Below are 14,495 nucleotides of genomic sequence, written 5' to 3' on the forward strand. Positions count from 1 at the left end.
CGATCAGGAACGATATTTGAAAGCGGCTATTTTTTACCCACTGCACTCACAATTGTCACACCGTGATCTGTTTCACCTGTCTTTGTGATTGTCTCCACCCCCCTCCAGGTGTCTCCCATCTTCCCCATCTGCCTGCCCTGGACCTGTCTTTTGCCTGCCCCTGATCGATTAATAAACTGTTGTTWCTTTGACATTGTCTGCATCTGGGTCTTACCTGAAATGTGATAACAATATAATGTAGTTCCTCTTTATTTCTCTCTGACATCGTCCTCTCACAAAGCAATCACACAGCCCGATAGGCATCAGAGGCCCCCTGGGGTTCCGGCTGCTATATCAAAACAAGAATAATTACTCTGGTACATGTAGTCCTGCTTTCCCCTTCTTCCTCTCGRCCCTTGTAGTGGATGTTTTGGCACACATGTTAGTTTGGCTCCCGAGTGGCGCCGCGGTCTAAGGCACTGCATCTCAGTGCAAGAGGCATCACTACAGTCTCTGGTTCAAATCCAGGCTGTATCACATCAGGCCTTGACTGGGAGTCCTGTAGGGTGTCGCCGGGGTAGGCCGTCATTGTAAATAAGAATTCGTTCTTAAATGATTTGCCTAGTTAAATTCATGTTTAAAAAAAAAAAAAGGTCATTTAGAGAGTGACCGCTAGTCCCCAGGACTAACCGGTGTGTGTGTGTGTGTGTGTGTGTGTGTGGGAGGAGGATGTGGGGGAGAAAGGGAGGATGTGGGGGAGAAAGAGTAAGGTAGTGGAGAGGATGGTAGAGTGACTTCGAGTTAGTGAAATAGAACACAAAAAGATAGAGTGCGTGCGTGTGTGTGTGAGAAAGAGGGTGAGAAAGTGAGTGTATGACAGAGAGAATGTGTGGGTGATATAATTTGGTATTAGTGAGTCCTCTGAGGAAGCATGCAGGCTGCTGTGTTGTGAACAGTGCTGGGTGAACGCCTCGCTTTATTCTATATCGCTCATTTAATTTCACTATGACCTCAGGGAAATCTCATTTGACCCGCCTTTCCCTCCTTCAATCGCTGCTCCTGCTATCTCCCTCTTTCTCTCTCTTTCTTCTCGATCTCTTGTTGTCTCTTTCGATGAGAGAAGGTTAGATAGGGAGCACATTCTGAATTGCTGCCATCACCTGAATAGATGTTGAGATTATTGTTTACAGTCCTGTGATGAGGAGAGACCCCATCTCAGTATAGTGTGTGCGCGTGCGCGTGCTTGCGTTCGTGCGTGTGTATGAGTATGTGTGCATCTAGACGCCCGTTCCTTTGAATGGAAAATGTCTTGTTTTACAATGAAAGGCGGGGTTGAATAAAGTGACATTTGAGTTTTTTTACTTGTTTGGTATGGAGATGGTAGTTTTGTGGTGGATAGGGTGCCATAGGAATCAGAACAGTGTGGAAAATAGGGTTCACATAGAGTTCACAACGTTGATGATACTGGGAGATAAACTATGATTCCAATACAGGCACTTCTACTGAGGCACWTGGACATTTAGAGATAAAGACGGTCCTTGCAGTATCTATCATTTTGATGAAAATGACATTATTATTGCTTGAGTTCACTAATGTGCAGTGGTGTGTGTTCATAGATMCCAGGCTTCTCTTTCGTCTCTCTGTTTCATAAATTTCCTTAAAATTCCCAATGGGAACTTTCAAAGTGGCACAGTCATAGGATGGCACCTTTCCAACAAGTCAGTTRGTCAAATTTCTGCCCTGCTAGAGCTGTCAACTGTAAGTGCTATTAATTGTGAAGTGTAAACGTCCAGGAGCAACAACGGCTCAGCTGCGAAGTGGTAGGCCACACAAGCTTACAGAAAGGGACCYTCGAGTGCTGAAGCGCGTAAAATCTTCTCACTACCGAGTTCCAAACTGCCTCTGGAAGCAATGTCAGTACAAGAACTGTTCGTCGGGAGCTTCATGAAATGGGTTTCCATGGCCGAGCAGTGGCACACAAGCCTAAGATCACCATGCGCAACATCAAGCGTCGGCTAGAGTGGTGTAAAGCTCGCCGCCATTGGACTGGAAACACGTTCTCTGGAGTGRTGAAACACGCTTCACCATCCTGCAGTCCGACGGACGAATCTAGGATGCCAGGAGAACTCTACCTGCCCGAAAGAATAGTACCAACTGTAAAGTTTGGTGGAGGAGGAATAATATTCTGGGGCTGTTTTTCATGTTTTGTGCTTGGCCTCTTAGTTCCAGTGATGGTAAATCTTAACGCTACAGCATACAATGACATTCTAGACAATTCTGTGCTTCCTACTTTTTGGAAATAGTTTGGAGAAGGCCCTTTCCGGTTTCAGCATGACAATGCCCCCGTGCACAAAGCGAGGTGCATACAGTAATGATTTGTCGAGATTGATGTGGAAGAACTTGACTGGCCTGCACAGAGTCCTGACCTCAACCACTCAAATACTTTTCGGATGAATTTGGAACGCCAACTGTGAGCCAGGCCTAATCGGTCAACATCAGTGCCCGACCTCACTAATGCTCGTGTGGCTGAATGGAAGCAAGTCCCCGCAACAATGTTCCAGCAGTGGAAAGCCTTCCCAGAAGAGTGGAGGTTGTTATAGCAGCAAAGGGGAACCTACTCCATGTTAATAACCATGATTTTGAAATTAAATGTTTGACGAGCAGGTGTCCACAAACCTTTGGTCATGCAGTGTATCTCACCGGCGAAAGCATCTGAGCGAATGACACAGCACCCCTCTGTCTCAGTATGTGTAGCGTATCTATCTGATGCTGTCTGGTCAGAAAGAGTATGACGTTGTTTCCGCCTGAAGCACTGAATGCCAAGGAAGCCAGCGAGCATTTGGCCTCCCRTGATYAAAAACATTATAGAATATTAGACAACCTGAACTGAGTGAGATGAGCTGTGAATGGTCCTGGCGCAACAAAGAAATGTGTCAAAGGAAGCCAGTTTGGATTTGGCTTCAGACCAATCACTTCAGAAGCCAAACATCATTGACCGGAWWTTTTTTTAATTGTTGSATCTCGTTGTGTTGTTGTCCTCTGGTGGCAAGCTAGTAAGCTAAAATCGTCCCTTTCCTAAATTAGCCATGGATGGAGATTTGGACTTGTGGTTTTACTTAATTTGCAGTACTCGCCAATGATTATAACGGCGATTCAGATCCAACGATTAATTCATACATTGTGCCCCTGGCCTGAGAGGATGGAAGTTCAATACATAGCTTGATGTAGTATGCTAATGTTTACTAGCTGGCCTGGCACATCAATGCCCATGAAAGGAAGTTAGTCTGGCGAACAAACATTTTAACCAGGTAGCCTAGGACAACAAAAACTAAAAGCATGTGCTGTATGATAMTCACAGACTGTTTAGGCAACATGAAAGAGGAGGATGGCATTGGCGTTTCTTTACAAGTAGGGTGAGTCAACATGTTTTTCCTACTTGCGCACACACACAGAGAGAAATCAGCCACATCCTATTTACCTTACGTTGATTGGACTAAATAATTTGGTATCTTTTAGTTGTCACCATATTAGACTAAGCATAGGTGATTAGATGATGTTGAAGTAGAAATGGTGCTGGAGTATTGAAGGCAGCTCCTGTTTTCTTTGCATCTTGCGGTAACTCTACTTGGTTCTAAATAGTTGTTTAGTAGTCTGAAAATGTCGGGAAACATTACCTTGCTTGACCATGCTGTAGGTCATGTAACTGTTTGTTACATGCAATATGTTTTGTGGACTTTTGTTACATGCAATATGCATATGAACTGACAGGTTACAGAGAGAACAACGCAATGATCACAACACATACTGTGGGTTGTAATATTTTTGGGGGGCTTGGCTTRCCCAATGATTTTACCCACGCACCGTTACTGCTAATGTGGTCCACAACAAAAATTCTCTAACTGATATGAAAGAGCTCAGTTAGYAGTAAGACATTTTGAGTGAGACATTCAGGTTAAAAGGATACCATCAATTGACCKGTCCCTGTGTGTGTTTCTCCCCAGGTGTTGCAGTCGGAGCTGAAGGACCGCGAGCATGTTGTGGCCAATACACTGGACCAGGCACACACATTCCTGGCTGACCAGCCCATCGAGGGGCCGGGAGAACCATGCAAAAACCTACAGCCCAAAACAGGTGAGTCTCCTGTCACTGACTAGCCTGAATACGCACACGCCAAAGTCCAGTGACATCAACCGACACTTAGTCTTACGTTATATTTTAATTGAACTCCTTTATAAAACCTTCTATGTGCCATAATCTACGTAACTGATGTCAGTTCTGGTCAGTTTATGTTGACCATTCCGTTTAACCTGCGGACATAGTGGCCCTCCAAAACCATGATCTGGGAAACCCAGTATCAGTGTGGGTGAGAATGTCCTTGAAAAGCACCTTAGAAGTTCCCCAATCCACTTGATGTTTATGTTGGGTGTGATATGAGGCTCAGAATACACCCAAACACTAAATACGCACCAGAACTCATTAGTAATTCTGTATCTAAAGGCTGCTGGGCCTAAGAGGCTGAAACAGTGAAGTCATCGCTGTGTCAGCACATTTCCTCTTTAATAGAATCGTGCTGTTAAATAATGTAGCAGGCCCCTGAGACAATCTGGGAGGGTGTGGCCAGAGCTCCGAGCAGGCAGAGATCTGGCCCTTCTGTGTGATCTTTGATGTAATTATCAAAAGAGGCCTTTGGTCTAATCGGTGGTTAAGAACTGATCTAAGGGCTGTGATGGGTAGGATGGTTTCATAGCGGTGCGTGGTATATCAGAGGGTAGGTGTAATCTGAAACCGACCCTGCAATGACCTCAGATACTTTTGAAAGGGGTGTTTGACTGTAAAGGATATATCGGATCTCAATCTGATCTAAAACCGGTGATTGGATGCTTTCACAGGAGGGACAAGGGGCTTCACAGGGTAAAACGGAGACCAGTGTCAGCACGGACACCTCTGTCTACTCTAGTCTAACTGAACCCAGTGGGTGAGAACACCTTAGTCTTCAGATCCTCTCAGACCCAATCAAACGCTCCCAGACTTTCCCTGGCCTTTGTTTGCTTGTCAAACTTCTTATTTTCAAAACAGACAGCTCCCACGCTGGTCCTGTCTGGGGTGTGTGGCATCTATGGCTGGCAGACGAACAGACAGACCCTTGATGTATGCTTGGCTGGCAGACTAACAGACAGACAGACCCTTGATGTGTGATTGGCTGGCAGATTAACAGACTAACAGACAGACCCTTGATGTGTGATTGGCTGACAGACAGACAGACAAACAGACAGACAGACCCTTGATGTGTGCTTGGCTGGCAGACTAACAGACTAACAAACCCCTGATGTGTGCTTGGCTGGCAGACCTAACATACTAACAGACTAACAGACAGACCCTTGATGTGTGCTTGGCTGAGAGACTAATAGACTAACAGACAGACAGACCCTTGATGTGTGCTTGGCTGACATATTAACAGACTAACAAACAGACAGACCCGTGATGTGTGCTTGGCTGACAGACTAACAGACTAACAGACAGACAGACAGACCCTTGATGTGTGCTTGTCTGGCAGACTAACAGACAGACAGACCCTTGATGCGTACTTGGCGGGCAGATTAACAGACAGACAGACCCTTGATGTGTGCTTGGCTGGCAGACTTTCAGACTAACAGACAGGCAGACAGACCCTTGATGTGTGCTTGGCTGGCAGACTTACAGACTAACAGACAGACAGACCCTTGATGTGTGCTTGCATGCATGCTTTAGCTTAGGGTGTTTATGATTTAGATCGTCATTGACACACTGATTCAAATTTCAGGTCTGCAGACAAGATGGTTGACTGTGGACATTGGTCATGCTCTTTTCTCTTTAGCTCACAAGTCTCTCTTTAAGTTTAAATGCTGGCTTTTATTGTACAACCAACTTTCCCCTTTGAGGTTGTTAAAGTCTTTGTCCTTGCTCAATTTCTCCCCCTCTCTCTCCCTGTCTCTCTCTCTCTCCCTCCCTCACTCTCTACCATTCTCACAGACCTGACTCCAGAGGAGAAGGCGCAGGGTGTAGCCAGGGCCATCAGGAAGCAGACAGCGGAGGTGCAGGAGCGTTGGGAGCTTCTGCAGGACCACGTGGGTGGATGGCAGAGTCAGGTAGAAAGGGCATTTGAGAGGCTACAGGAGCTCCAGAGCAACATGGACCAGCTGGACCTGTGGCTAGCCAGGGCAGAAGAGACCAAGGCGGCTGGCTGGCAGCCTGTAGGAGACCTGCTCATAGACTCACTGCAGGAACACATAGAGAAGACCACGGTGAGGGGAGTCACTGGGGTGTTACTGATTTATTAACTTCTCTGGGATATGTGGGACGCTAACGTCCCACTTGGCCAAAAGCCAGTAAAAATGCAGAGCACCAAATTCAAATAAATTACTATAAAAATCCAACTTTCATGAAATCACACATGAAAGACACCAAATTAAAGCTACACTTGCTGTGAATCCAGCCAACATGTCAGAATTCAAATAGGCTTTTCAGCGAAAGCAAACGATGCTATTATCTGAGTTAGCACCATTGTAAACAAAGAGAGATAAGCATATTTCAACCCTGCAGGTGCGACACAAAACGCAGAAATAAAAATATAATTCATGCCTTACCTTTGACGAGCTTCTGTTGTTGGCACTCCAATATGTCCCATAAACATCACAAATGGTCCTTTTGTTCGATTAATTCCGTCGATATATATTGTCGATATATATATTTATTTGGCGCGTTTGATCCAGAAAAACACCGGTTCCAACTCGTGAAACATGACTACAAAATATCTCAAAGGTTACCTGTAAACTTTGCCAAAACATTTCAAACAACTTTTGTAATACAACTTTAGGTATTTTTTAACGTAAATAATCGATAAAATTGAAGACGGGATGATCTGTGTTCAATACAGGATTAAAGCAATCTGTAGCATGCTTTCTGGTCACGCGCCTCTAACAGTACACAACAAGTGACCCTGATTCAAAATGGCCGTACTTCTTCATTACACAAAGGAAAAACCCTCAACCAATTTCTAAAGACTGTTGACATCCAGTGGAAGCGGTAGGAACTGCAAGAAGGTCAATTAGAAATCTGTATTTCCAATGAAAACCATTGAAAAGAGAGTTACCTCAAAAAAATATATATCTGAATGGTTTGTCCTCGGGGTTTCGCCTGCTAAATAAGTTCTGTTATACTCACAGACTTGATTCAAACAGTTTTAGAAACTACTTCAGAGCGTTTTCTATCCAAATCTACTAACAACATGCATATCTTATCTTCTGGGGATGAGTAGCTGGCAGTTGAATTTGGGTATGCTTTTCATCCAAACGTGAAAATGCTGCCCCCTATCCTAGKGAAGTTAAGTGGGAAAGAGAGAGAGAGGCGTTTTTTTTAACTTCCACTGCAAAACATTTAGGACCAACCAGTGTAGGTAGTGATTAACCTGTACATAAATCAGTGTCAAAAAAATGAATTACCTAGGTCAACATCTAATCACCATTGGTACAGGTATCACCCCTGCACCATAACAGTATGTTATAGAGACATCTGCTTACATCAAAACACTGACCTGTGTGTGTGCATCCTGTGTATGTTCCAGGCTTTCAAGGAGGAGATGGCCCCTCTGAGGCAGGACGTGCATGTGGTGAATAAGCTGTCTGGTGAGCTGGCTCTTCTGGATGTCCAGCTGTCCTCCTCCTCCTCCAGACAACTGGATGACCTCAACATGCGCTGGAAACTACTACAGGTGGGCTATGGGTGTCCCACCTAAAACCTTCCCCTTTTTACAGGTGGGCAACGGGTCTCATGCCTACAAGCATCTCCCTTTTATGTGTCATACTTAAGAAGAGGTGTCACAGCTACAAACCCCCTCCCTTTTGGGAGCACGTGTCACTGCTAAATGACTATAAGGTCAAATGTAAAACCTTCCTCCTTTTACGAGCTATCATATTCTTGACTTTTCTACTTTCTACTCTTTTTTCTCACCCACCTTATTCACATCTCAACCTGTCTGTACGCTCATGTTTATTCTCTCAATGTCATATTAGCCCTCTTGCTGTCTTTGTAATCAAGTATTTCTGTCCATCTCTTTCCCCCTGTTTGTGTCATTTTGTTATGTTGCTTTCTCTCATTATTCCTTCTGTCTCTCTTTGTCAGCCTGCTGTACTTTAGCTCAGACACAGAGAGGGTGGGGAGAGGTGGTCTTCCAGTTGTCTACCTCTACAGGTTACTGAGTTCTATGTTGGCACAGTGGACTTCTGTCACTGTAGATAAATAKCACTTTTTGACACAGCGGACTCGTGTCCTGGTCCAGCCTGCTGATGGCCGGGATCAGAGCCTTACTCGTGCACCCCTCAGGATCATTTGTCACTATGCTGTTTAGATTAATGTGTGTGTGCGTGTGCGTGTGCGTGTGTGTGAGACAAAGAGAAAAAAAGAGACATCAAGAGATAGATCTTAGATTCCTTCCCTTTCCTTCTCCATGCCCCCCACCCCTYGTATTGCCATGCTGGAGTTGATGATGACCACTGAGATAGGACTCCGTGCCACTTTGGTCTGATCAAACAGAAGGGCAAACAGCACAGCAGGACTCAGTCACCAGGCACCCCATAGAGATTCACTGAGGCTGGATGAAAGTGTGGAATACACATTTTGTCTGCCTCCTGGTTCCCTGTGTAGAGACAGCCTTATATCCTCACTGTAGGGAGGATGACGGAGTCACTGCACACAGTAAGGACACTCAGCAGTGCACACACATGRGTGCACACACACACTCAGCTGGACTGGTCAATATAGAGTTGGCGGGATGCGGGTGTGTGTTGGTGTGTGTCTAACTCTCTCCTCTTTCTGGTGTGCAGGTGGCCATTGAAGAGAGACTAAAGCTCCTTCAGGAAGCCCACAGAGACTTTGGCCCTTCTTCCCAGCACTTCCTATCCAGTGAGTAGCCAAATCAAAGTATATTAGTCACATACACACTTTTTAGCAGATGTTATTGCGGGTGTAGCAAAATGCTTGTGTTCCTAGTTCCAACAGTGCAGTATGTAACAATTCACAACAATACACACACATTTAAAAGTAAAAAAATGAAACAAGAAATATCTAAATATTAGGATGAGCAATGTCTGAGTGGCATTGACTAGAATACAGTAGAATAGAATATAGTATATACATATGAGATGAGAAAACAGTATGTAAACATTATTACTTGACTATTGTTTKATTATTAAAGTGCCCAGTGATTCCATGCCTATGTACAGTATAGGTAGCTTAGTGGTTAGAGCATTGGGCCAGTAACCGAAAGGTTGCTAGATCGAGTCCCTGAGCTGACAAAGAAAACATCTGTCGTTCTGCCCCTGAACAAGGTAGTTAACCCACTGTTCCTAGGCTGTCATTGTAAATAAGAATTTGTTCTTAACTGACTTGCCTAGTTAAATAAATGATGAAATAAAAGATATGGGGCAGCAGCCTCTAAGGTGCAGGGTTGAGTAAATGGGTGGTAGCTGACTAGTGATGGCTATTAACAGTCTGATGGCCTTGAGATCAAAGCTGTTTTTCAGTCTCTCGGTTCCAGCTTTGATGCACCTGTACTGACCTCGCGTTCCAATGACTTCCCTTGATGTTTATCGATTCAGCCTATGAATGTCTAGGAGGTAGCCTATCCATTATGTTTTTGTTGTTGTTGTTGCTGTTGTACTTTTTGTCAGGGTTGCCCTCGTCCCTTGCCTCCTACACACACAAACACACACTCAAGCAGGTTGTTTACAGGCGGCAAGGTTCTTCACTCTTGAATCATTCAAGGCTTAATTACAACTCTCCTCTGACTTTCTTTCCTTTCAGACCAGTGGTCAGTAATGATGGAGGGAGGGAGGGAGGGAGGGAGGGAGGGAGGGAGGGAGGGAGAGATCATTAATGACAGACAAGCCACACCCCTCCCCCCTCATCCCCTCCTTCCATCCCCATTTACTCCAAATTATACAGTCGTGTTCTATTTCATTGCTATGTCCCTTTCCTCTCTCCGTCTCAAATCCAACCCCTCTCTTGTCTACCCCATTTGGCTCTGACATGGATCCAAAATGTTCTCCATTTGATGATAACAGGGTGGTGGAATAGGGAGGAAACTAAGTTGTCGTGTGTCCATAGACCTGAGTTGTGTTGACAGCTGAGTTACTGTATCAGCCAAGATGCCATTCTGGCMCCCCTTTCATCTCTCATAGACAGAATATACCGTTCCTTCTCATCGTATCCGACGGAGAAGGTCGAAACTTTACAAGTTTCAACCCAACTTTACCACATTTTTTTGAGTTTATGGAGTTTTAAAGTTCTTACTATCATCCCATATGACCGCCAAGCACTTTTTGACATTAGATCGACAGTTACTAACCTCAATTTCAACTTCAAACCCGACTCTGACAGCTGTACCCTTGTTTATACCAGACCCTATTCCTTTATTTCATGGGCTACCAAAACACTGCAGTTGTAGACGTGGCAGACAGGCTGGAGTCCTGTTGAGATTGAGACGAAGAGAAAATCTACTGGCACTCCCCTCCGTTTTATTGGCAAATGTCCAGTCACTCGAGAATAAGATGGATGAGCTTCGTTCCAGAGTCTCCTATCAGAGAGACTTGAAAAGCTGCATTATTATTGCCTGGATGCCKAGACTACTTGCTCCAACCAAATGCTACGCCACGCCCACAGACGACAGTCTGGATCTGAGTATATCCCCTTCACTGAATGTGAACACATTAGGGGCTGTCTGATTGGTCCAGAAACTGATGGTTCGGGCCAGAGCCAGAACACACATGGGTAAAGTGGCAGTTTGAAAATTTGCCATTTGCTATGATACTCTGATTGGTTAGACAACTTTTTGTACAACACCCCTAGTACCTCTCGTTACAACAAATTACTTAAATTATGACAGAATAATTTAGTGGTCAGGCTAGCAACACGAGGTGAAGGTGAAGGTGAAGGCATCTAAATAAACAACAACTGGTGCACCTCTTCCAGTGCGAAGGAAACTCAGACATGGAATGCCTCATGGTAAGCTGTAGACCTTTTTATTTAACAAGAGAGTTCTCATCCAAAATATCACAGCTGTCTACATCCCACCAGAAGCCAACAATACTTTATGGGGCCATAAACAAACAAAAGACCACACACCCAGAGGCATCTTTTGGGAGGAAACTTTAACTCGGGGAGACTTAAAAACGTTCTACCTCACTTCTACTAACACGTCTCTTGCGCCATAAGGGGCTTCAAAATGCTATTCTACCCCAAAAAACGCATACAAGGCCCTCCCTCGCCCTCCCTTCGACAAATCTGACCACGACTCTATCCTTCCTGTTTACAAACAAAAGCTCGCGCTCAATATGGAAGTGATCTGATGAAGCAGATGTGAGGCTACAAGACCGTTTTGCTAGTACAGACAGCGATCTGTTCCATGATTCATCCAATAGCATTAGGAGTTTACCATATCAGTCACAGGCTTCATCATGGAGTCTCCACAGTGACCATACAAACATAACCAAACCATGGATTATACCAACAGAGTCTTGCATGAAAGCTCCTGTTGTTCCAGTTGACTGTGTGATCTCACTCTCCGTGGCCAATGTGAGTAAAACTTTTAAACAGGTTAACATTCGCAAGGCGGCCGGGCCAGATGGAATACCAGGGTGCATTCTTAGAGCATGTGCAGACCAGCTGYAAGTGTCTTCACAGACATTATCAATCTTTCCTTGTCCCAGTCTGTAATCCCAAGATGTTTCAAGCTGAAGACCATTGACCCTCAAAGGTAACCTGCCTAAATGGCTATATTCCCCTTGCACTGACATCTGTATTTATAAAGTGCTTTGAAAGGCTGGTCATGACAGTCATCAAAGCCATCATCCCAGACACCCTGGACCTACTCCAATTTGCATACCGCCCCAACAGATCACGCAATCTCAATTGCACTTCGTACTGCTCTCTTCCATCTGGACAAGAGGGGAAATAACTGTGAATATTCTGTTCATAGACTACATCTCAGTGTTCCACACCATAGTCCCCTCCAAACTCATCACCAAGCTCAGGACCCTTGGACTTAACATCTCCCTCTGCAACTGGATCCTGAACATCCTGATGGGTCGGCCCCAGGTGGTGAGGATAGGCAACAACACCTCTGCCCCACTGACCCTCAACACGGGTGCCCCTCAGGGGTGTGTGCTTAGACCTCTCCTGTACTGCTGTTGACCCACAACTGCATGGCCACGCACGACTCCAACACCATCAACAAGTTTGCTGACGACACAACGGTGGTAGGCCTGATCACCGATGGCGATYAGACGGTCTACAGGGAGGAGATCAGAGCCTTGAAAGTGTGATGTCAGGACAACAGCTTCTTCAACGTCAGTAGGAACAAGGAGCTGATTGTGCATGGGTCCTCGGATCCTCAAAAGCTTTTTCAATTTCACCATTAAGAGCATATTGACTGCCTGCATCACCACTTGGTATGGCAAATGCACTTCCCTCGACCGCAAATCGTTACAAAGGGTGGTGTGGACAGCCCAGTACATCACTGGGGCCGAGCTCCCTGCCATCCAGGACCTCTATATCAGAGAAAGGTCCAAGAAATTTCCAAAGTCTTCAGCCACCCAAGCCGTAGACATACTGTTCACTCTGCTACCGTCCAGCAATTAGTACCAGAGCATCAGCTCTCGGACCAACAGGCTCCGAGACAACTTCTACCTCTAAGCCACAAGACTGCTAAATAAACATAAGACTGGTAAATAGTTAATAAAATGGTTACCCAGACTATCTACAATGATCCTATCTTGCACTGACTATGCACACTCGGAAGACTCTATATACACAATATATACACTCACTCACACACATTACACMGACACTCTCGCACAAACCCACACAAATACACACGCATACCGACAACACACATAKACACCATACTTTCACAATCATCATATGCTGCTGCTACTCTGTTCTTTATTTCATTCTTATTATAATCTCTCCTGATTAGTGTTGGTATTCTGAACCTCTGCACTAAGATACTAGAACGTGAAAAAGGGTCCGGTACTAGATTTTGTTTTACTTTTGGTACTTCTGTCAAATGTGTCTCACGGATCAAATCTGTCTATCAGCGCAGCCGATATCCCCCTTATGACGTGAATGCACCGTGCCTGCTCCGCTTAGCTTGCACTGGGAGTCTGGGTTGCATCGTGTTAGCTCTGTCATGCTGCACAGAAGTTAACACACTTGAATAATGCGACACACAATGTAAATATGTTGAAACCGTTAATTACTGTTTGCAAACTTTTTTTTATCTTTCCTTGCTAGCTTACAGCTGAAGGCAGCTAACATCAATTCACTACCCTTTGTTTGTGATAATATGCAAACCATAATGCAAAATATGCTGATTTCAAAGCTGATTGCCACCCAAACTTGAATCATCAACTTAATCCCTCTCTCTCTTACGCCGCTCCCAAAGATGTATCTATTGCCTTAGCGAACTGACTGTGTGTGAATAGGGCTCCAACCATAGGCTCCGAGGGGCCACCCCCCTCTTCCCACGGGAAGACGCCATTACTGGTTAAAGATCAGTACAAATGGAAGGGAAAAAGATTGTTTGTCATCTGTACCCCCTTGAAATCAGCCAAAACAAGCTCAATAACTCAATGCACGCACACACTCATATTGGATATGCATTCACCCTCACGTCTATTCCCGCTCCGGCGTTCAACGTCACCGCTATACTAACCACAGGTCCTGTGATCCATCATTATGCACACCTGGCATCATTCCTTACACGCACCTGCAAGTCACCATGATACTCACCTGGACTCCATCGCCTTCCTGATTACCTCCCCTATATCTGTCCCTCCCTTTGGTTCTTTCCTCAGTCAGTATTCGTCCTGTGTTTATGCGTACACATAATGATATAACGCTACTGTTATGTTGTCTCAGTTCATGTTTGTTGTTTTATTAAATGTTTCACCTGCTTCTCGACTCTCAGCGTCTCCGTTACAGAATACTGACTCAAACAATGGAAGCAGCAGGAAAAGAGAATATCTCCAGAAAGTCGACGAGCAGGGATACTTTCTAAGTCAACAACATGACCAGCTGGCACAACTGGGTATGGCTATGGAAGAGGTTCGTTGTAGTGTGCAACGTCTCGAACATACCCGGGAGGCYTTGTCATCAACTAGCGGAGGATACCCTACAACCAGTCGACCCAGCGAGTCAGCACAACAGCCCATTRAGCAACCCGCTCAGGTCAGCGACGCCTGTTTGTCCCTCCCTGATAAATATGACGGCCCCATCTAAATGCCGTGGCTTCCTACTTCAGTGCTCCCTCTACTTTWCACACCAGATGGGAGCTCCCACCACCGACAGGTCCAKGGTTGCCATGGTTATTTTTCTGCTGACTGGGCGGGCGTTGGAATGGGCCGTGGCCGTCTGGGAGAGAGGYGAGGAGCTAGATTCTTATGAGGGGTTCATGGCTCTGTTGAAATGTTTCTTAGATCATC

The 14,495-nt window shown here is 45.2% G+C and overlaps 1 pseudogene; it reads left to right on the forward strand.

The window, feature by feature from the left end:
- LOC111954591 (utrophin-like) overlaps positions 1 to 14,495 on the forward strand; it is a 241,603-nt pseudogene that overhangs the window by 137,613 nt on the left and 89,495 nt on the right.

Source organism: Salvelinus sp. IW2-2015, linkage group LG28, assembly GCF_002910315.2.
Source record: "Salvelinus sp. IW2-2015 linkage group LG28, ASM291031v2, whole genome shotgun sequence".
In the NCBI taxonomy this organism is placed as follows: Eukaryota; Metazoa; Chordata; class Actinopteri; order Salmoniformes; family Salmonidae; genus Salvelinus; species Salvelinus sp. IW2-2015.